We start from the raw sequence: 7,930 nt of genomic DNA on the forward strand, positions 1-7,930 counted from the left end.
CACACAAATATATATATATATATATATATATATATATATATATCTCACATCACATCACATGACCGACAGACCATCAGATGTTGTTACACATCGCTGGTCACAATGCGCTTTCACATTGTTTGCCTTCGAATGACGCCACAACCCTGGCTAAGCGAGCAGGCCATATATATATATATATATATATATATATATATATTAATATACATACATACTTAGTGCAGTGATATATTTTTGTTTAACTTACGCAAAAATGATATATTTACCAAAATAACATAAAAATATCTTTCATTCCGTTTCAAAATCATATCACAAACGGAATAAAGGTCCAAGGAATTCTTTTTTGAGAATTTGCGAGGGACCCATACATTATAGCGAGAAATGTATCCTATCTTCACTAGGTGTTCATGAGTCTTACTTATAGAAACTTCCAATTCCTCTGCAAGTTCTCTAGTCGTAATATTTGAGCTTCCTTCGATTTTTTTTCTTCAAAACATCTTCATCCAATTCTGAAGGTCTTCCACTGCGACTGTCATCTTCCAAGCTAAACTCTCCAGCTTTAAATTTTGCAAACCTCCTTCGAACAGTTGATTCACCAACAGCATCATTCACCATAAACTTCACAAGTGTTTTTTGAAGCATTTTCTCCGTTTTTAAAAAAGAAAAGCATTACAACACGAATATGAAATTCTTGGCTATCCATTTCAAATATCAATAATGGGTAACCGGAATGAAAGATATAAATCTATTTTTAGACAGAAACAGAGAAGAGATGCACTACTGCTTCAAGTAATGCCAAAATTTTAACTGTGTTACGTCTATGAAGCAATGAAAGATTTAGCTTTAAAACTTTCAGAACCTTCCGGGCAACCTAATATAAGGCTTTCCTAAGTCACAAGCTATTCTGATGATTGAAAAAGAAATTAGGAATATGTATCGTATATGCTGCATGGACTTCAGGGAAATATGTCCTGGAGAGGCAAAGGGATAATTGCTACGCAGTTATGTTGATCTGTTTTCTGCAGCCACTAAGGATGTGAATTACACTGTGTAACAATTTCTTTTGTCTTTGGTCAATAAACGTTATTTCCTATTTAGTTCTATTTAGAAATCAAAGGAAATGACTACTATTCCCTTCAAACTTTGCTTTTGTGATATGAAACTTCTGAAACTGGCCTATTTTCCATTTCATTTTAGACAGATTCGGCGCTGAGTTGCTGAAGTAGAAATATCAGTATAGCAAATATTCTGCTCAGTGCTACAGATTTGCTTATCAGATTTGCATGTATTCGTTGAAGTTTGGTTTTGATTGGTTTGGAATTATGTGACGTCAGTGAGCAGTACCAGTGAACCGACCACTACTGCTACTGCTGCTGCCATAGCTTAACTGCTACAACCCCAACCACCACCAAGGTTGCCAAAATTACGACCAACAGTAACAGCCACAGGTTACTACTACTACGACCAACAATCACTACTGTTGCTACCATTGGAACACAAGGTAACAAAAAAGCTACGTAAGAGACGATATAGACATGCTTAACCACTTGAGCATATTTCTTAGTGACTGACAATATATGCACCTCAGATGATGAGCAGGAGTAGTAGGGGACCAACATAACCATGTATTGAGAGAGATTCTTGAGGGTTTGAATAAATGTAACAAAAGCAAAGTTTAAAGGAAATATTAACCATACTTTGCAGGGGTAAGCAAACAGGAAATAACAGCAGCTACCCAAGGACAAACGGAATAAAAGTCCAAGGAATTCTTTTTTGAGAATTTGTGAGGGGCCCATACATTATAGCGAGAAATGTATCCTATCTTCACTAGGTGTTCATGAGTCTTACTTATAGAAACTTCCAATTCCTCTGCAAGTTCTCCAGTCGTAATATTTGAGCTTCCTTCGATTTTTTTCCTTCAAAACATCTTCATCCAATTTTGAAGGTCTTCCACCTGCGACTGTCATCTTTAAAACGCGTGCATGCTTGTATGTGTGTCTGTGCACGCGTGCGTGTGTAATTGTTTGTAAGGGTGCAGGAGCGCCTGATTGTATGTCTGTGTGTCCTACAACTTGTCATTTATTCTCCAAAACATGTTTATAAGCTGTCTCAAAGTTTAATGGTTGTGACATTAAACTGTAAAAGAGGCTTAGATTGATTAGTGTGAGTGTGTGTGTGTGTGTGTGTGTGTATGTGTATGTGTGTGTCTCTGTGTGTGTGTGTGCGTGTGTGTACATGTGTGTGTGTGTCTGTGTGTATGTGTGTGCGTGTGTGTGTGTGTGTGTGTGTGTGCGTACGTGTGTGTGTGTGTGTGTGTGTGTGTGTGCAAAGAGGTGTTGGATTAGAAACCAAACCCACACCGGCGTCTCTTTCTTGAACAATTAGTTATCATGGACTATAACAAGTAACCTTAGATGTCAAGAACCCTCCTAAGTATCCTAGCTGTCTCTAGTAATACTGTTTTCTGGAGCTGTACTAAACTGGGTTTTATGCCTATCTGTTCAAATCTTTATCCATCTGTTCAAATCTTTAGTGATAGTTCCTAATGCACCCATAACTATTGGGATACATTTTATCCACACTTTCCACAGTCTCTGTAATTCAATTGCTATTTTTTCTATACCTCTCATATTGATTTTTTCGTCTTTTGGGACTGTAAGGTCAAATATCTGGCACTGTCTATTCTCTTTACTCTTTTACTCTTTTACTGGTTTCAGTCATTTGACTGCGGCCATGCTGTAACACCGCCTTTAGTCGAGCAACTCGAGCCCGGGACTTATTCTTTTTGTAAGCCCAGTACTTATTCTATCGGTCTCTTTTGCCGAACCGCTTAGTGACGGGGACATAAACACACGGTTGTCAAGCAATGCTAGGGGGAACAAACACAGACACACAAACACACACACGCCATATATATATATATATATATATATATATATATATATATATATATATATATATATACGACGGGATTCTTTCAGTTTCCGTCTACCAAATCCACTCACAAGGCATTGGTCGGCCCGAGGCTATAGTAGAAGACACTTGCCCAAGGTGCCACGCAGTGGGACTGAACCCGGAACCATGTGGTCGGTAAACAAGCTACTTACCACACAGCCACTCCTAAATCAGGCCTTCTGACTTCTATTACTCTGTCAGTCTGAACGTTAAAGTCCCACAACATCTTATATTTCTTACTCTCTAGTAATTTACTAGGTTCATGTTCCTACTATTAATCAGTATGGTCAAATCCTAGCTTTCTACATAACCCTCAGTGGATTACTCTCCCTTGGTTGTCATGCCCTTTCTTGTATTCTTTCTGTGCTAGCATGTTACATTCACTTACTATGTAACACATTCCTCTTTTCATTTCCATAACATACATTGGGAATCTACTTGGGTTTTGTCTATCTTCGCTTCTGCTGCTGCTGCTAACAAACTTTCTCCCTTTTCAGCCTTTTTTTCTATAAACAATAACCACTTCTACTATTTGCTGCAACTATTTTGGGAAATCTATCATGAAAAGCATTCTTATGTTGTTTTCCTGGTTTAAAACTTCGTTTTTTTTGTGTATGTGTATGGGGGGGGGGTCCTTATGTCTTGCTGTGACTTTAGCAGCTTTCAATAAACTTTCTTCACTCTTACCTACATAGGAGCCTCTATCTACTCTAGCTAACTCCGCGCAGTCTTCTCTCCCGCCTTCCTTTCTAGGTAAGTATAATCTTGCTCCTCCTACTCTTAGGTGGAGTCATCAATTCATATTGAATTCCTTCCTAGTTCTTCTGGCTAGCTTTACTGATTCAATTTTTGTCCAATCCACAAAAGCTACTGAGTATCTAAGCAATGATATTGCCCAAATAGTGGAGGCGCAATGGCCCAGTGGTTAGGGCAGCGGACTCGCGGTCATAGGATCGCGGTTTCGATTCCCAGACCGGGCGTTGTGAGTGTTTATTGAGCGAAAACACCTAAAGCTCCACGAGGCTCTGGCAGGGGATGGTGGTGATCCCTGCTGTACTCTTTCACAACAACTTTCTCTCACTCTTACTTCCTGTTTCTGTTGTACCTGTATTTCAAAGGGCCGGCCTTGTCACTCTCTGTGTCACGCTGAATATCCCCGAGAACTACGTTAAGGGTACACGTGTCTGTGGAGTGCTCAGCCACTTACACGTTAATTTCACGAGCAGGCTGTTCCGTTGATTCGGATCAACCGGAACCCTCGTCGTCGTAACCGACGGAGTGCTTCCCCCCTCCCCATTGCCCAAATATTTACAGACTTCACTAGATTCGAACCATTTAACTTTGATTTCATTAGCTTCCTCACCCTTGTGATGTACTCCTTTCCAATTTTCGTTTTCGTTTCTAAAGTTAGTACTGTGTCAGTACTCAAACATTCACTTATACTCAAAAATTCACTTATCCATGAATATGGGATCATGTCATAGGATTTCTTATAATCTATCCAAGCTATTGTTAGATTTTTCTTTATAGCTTTTACTTCATTTAGAACTTCTTTGTCTATATAAATAGGTAATGCGTTCCTCTAGCCTTCTTTCTGCAGCTTTTCTGTTCTAGCAGTAAATTCTGGTTGTCAAGGTGCTAATAAATGCTTTCTGAAAGCATTCCTGTTAACAGTTTCCACACTAATGGTACGCAAGTGATTGGTCTATTATCGCTAGCTGTATTACCCTTGCGTTTATCCATCTGGTCATCCAGTCTGCTATCATTCCTCCATTAAGGCAATCCTGAAGCTGTTCCCTCAGCCTCCCATGTAAACTACTAAATTTCTTTAACCAGTACCCTTGGACTAAATCTAGTCCTGGGTCCTTCCAATCCGGCATTTTTTTCTAACACTGTACTCATTAATGCACTGGTTAGTCCTAGATCTGGCTGCTTCTCTCTCACTACTTCTTCCATCTCTTTCTTTAACCATACTGCATCTCAATTATGATTGATTGGTCTATTCCAAATATTACTCCAGAACTATCTGGCTTCTTCTGAATTAAGTTTCTCATCTTCAGCACTTTCTTCTCCACAATTGATTTGGTTATAAAATCTCTGGTCTGTCACAAATAATCTATTGTGTTGATACTGATTTATATAGGCGCAGGAGTGGCTGTGTGGTAAGTAGCTTGCTAACCAACCACATGGTTCCGGGTTCAGTCCCACTGCGTGGCATCTTGGGTAAGTGTCTTCTGCTATAGCCCCGGGCCGACCAAAGCCTTGTGAGTGGATTTGGTAGACGGAAACTGAAAGAAGCCTGTCGTATATATATATGTATATATATATAAGTGTGTGTGTATATGTTTGTGTGTCTGTGTTTGTTCCCCTAGCATTGCTTGACAACCGATGCTGGTGTGTTTACGTCCCCGTCACTTAGCGGTTTGGCAAAAGAGACCGATAGAATAAGTACTGGGCTTACAAAAAGAATAAGTCCCGGGATCGATTTGCTCGACTAAAGGCGGTGCTCCAGCATGGCCGCAGTCAAATGACTGAAACAAATAAAAAAGTAAAAAGAGAGAGCGTATTCTTTTCTGCTATTTTACGCTGTTTCAACTCTTCTATGACTGTCCCAAATCCTTTTCCATTGACAAAGTATCTTTTCTCAAGAGAAGATTTAAATCATGTGTTTTCTAACTTGTTCAGTTTTCAGTCTTCTTTTCTACTCAGATCTTGTTTTAAAGTCTTCACTTTGTTTCGTAATCTCCTTTTCCACATTTGCTCTTTTCTAATCTTTCCTTGTAAAATATCTAATCTTCTTGTAACTACTACCCCTCCTGCATAAATCAATAAGTCAATGTTTCCTATACTTCTAGCATCTATCCTACTGATAACAAAATCTACTTTCCTAGTCATATCCAGCAGCTTCCTTCTCTTGGTTCCATTTAATGTTGGCAATCTTTTTATTACTTCTTTATTCATTACTTCCAGCAACTCATCTAAAATCTTCTGATCTTCCTCTCTTAAATCACTTAAATCGCTGGTGCCAGTTGTCCCTTCCTTATTGGTAGCGCTATTATTATTTTTTTTCCTTTAGGTTCTTCTTGATCTGAGCTATATCTCTTACGTTGTTGTTTGTCTTTCTTTTCCAGTTCTCTTGTGATCTCTTCCACCTCCAATTCTGTCATCCACTTTCTTCTCCTAATAGCATTAGCTTCATCTGCTAGTCTCTCCGCTCAGTCGCTTTAAACATACCCTTCTCTACCCAAATCGTTAACATCCGTTAACATTCCTCTTCCTTACTCTCTTATCTGCCGATGCTGTCTTAGGATAACAGCAGTGGTCAATCTGCAGCCTTTTTCTTTTTCTTTACTACCCACAAGGGGATACACACAGAGGGGACAAACAAGGACAGACAAACGGATTAAGTCGATTATATCGACCCCAGTGCCTAACTGGTACTTATTTAATCGACCCCGAAAGGATGAAAGGCAAAGTCGACCTCGGCGGAATTTGAACTTAGAACGTAGCAGCAGACGAAATGCCGCAAAGCATTTCGCCCGGCGTGCTAACGATTCTGCCAGCTCGCCGCCTCTCAATCTGCAGCTTTGCTGAACCACTGCCGAGCGAGAGGCCCTCCCTTAAAGGTCCAACCTCATTTTCATTGTTACAACCAGAGTTTCTACGCAAACTCCTGTCTTTCATAAACTGAGATAAGGCAACGTTCATCACCATCGTCATCACCATTATAATTTTTCGACATCTGACAGTTTCAAATAACATTTTGTTGCATCTCTTGCTGTACATTTGAGCTGATGAAGTATGCGGCTTCGGTTGTTTTTCTCTTTTGGGGAATATGGTATTGCATCAGAATGTTTTGTTATGGAGTTTAGTTTGAGTCTTCTGTTGTATTAGTTTTGTATTGTGTGTTGTTTGTGTTGTGCAGGTTGTGTTCTTCTGTTGGGTGTCGGACTTCTATGGCACATGTCATGCGGTTTGTTCATTTTATTGGACATTTACTGCATGTTTTTGGAGGAGTGCTGCATAGTAGTGTGTGGTTAGGGCAGCGGACTCGCGGTCGTAGGATCGCGGTTTCGATTCCCAGACCGGGCGTTGTGAGTGTTTATTGAGCTAAAACACCTAAAAGCTCCACGAGGCTCCGGCAGGGGATGGTGGTGATCCCTGCTGTACTCTTTCGCCACAACTTTCTCTCACTCTTACTTCCTGTTTCTGTTGTACCTGTATTTCAAAGGGCCGGCCTTGTCACTCTCTGTGTCACGCTGAATATCCCCGAGAACTACGTCAAGGGTACACGTGTCTGTGGAGTGCTCAGCCACTTACACGTTAATTTCACGAGCAGGCTGTTCCGTTGATCGGATCAACCGGAACCCTCATCGTCGTAACCGACGGAGTGCTTCCATTATGTACGATGAATATGTACGGTGTATTTTAAGGCTAAATAGTAATACTGTTTACGTTTGCGTAACTGAAATTTATCCTTCTTTCTATATTCTGTAACTGCCGCAATATACTTTTCTACCATAGGTACAAGTCCTGAAATTTTGGTGGGGAGAGGGTCAGTCAATTAGATCGACCGAGGTACGCAACTGGTACTTAATTTATTGACCCCGAAAGGATGAAAGGCAAAGTCGACCTCGGTAAAGTTTGAACTCAGAACGTAAAGACAGACGAAATACTTATTTCTTTACTACCCACAAGGGACTAAACACAGGGAGGACAAACAAGGACAGACAAACGGATTAGGTCGATTATATCGACCCCAGTGCGTAACTGGTACTTATTTAATTGACCCCGAAAAGATGAAAGGCAAAGTCGACCTCGGCGGAATTTGAACTTAGAACGTAGCGGCATACGAGATACCGCTAGGCATTTCGTCCGGCGTGCTAACGTTTCTGCCAGCTCGCCGCCTTTAACTGTCAGAATATAGAAACATTTGTCACGGCACCAGCACACAATTTACAGATGCTTACATTTTTTA

The 7,930-nt window shown here is 40.3% G+C and overlaps 1 long non-coding RNA gene across 1 annotated transcript in view; it reads right to left on the minus strand.

The window, feature by feature from the left end:
• The window catches only part of LOC118764026, a 17,076-nt gene extending 11,982 nt beyond the window's left edge, over positions 1-5,094 (minus strand). The window contains exon 1 of the long non-coding RNA XR_004999810.1: positions 5,084-5,094. This is a non-coding gene — a long non-coding RNA (uncharacterized LOC118764026). The remainder of the gene's footprint in view (positions 1-5,083) is intronic.
• Positions 5,095-7,930: the final 2,836 nt, after the last annotated feature.

The sequence above is a fragment of the Octopus sinensis genome, linkage group LG6 (assembly GCF_006345805.1).
Source record: "Octopus sinensis linkage group LG6, ASM634580v1, whole genome shotgun sequence".
Classification (NCBI taxonomy): Eukaryota; Metazoa; Mollusca; class Cephalopoda; order Octopoda; family Octopodidae; genus Octopus; species Octopus sinensis.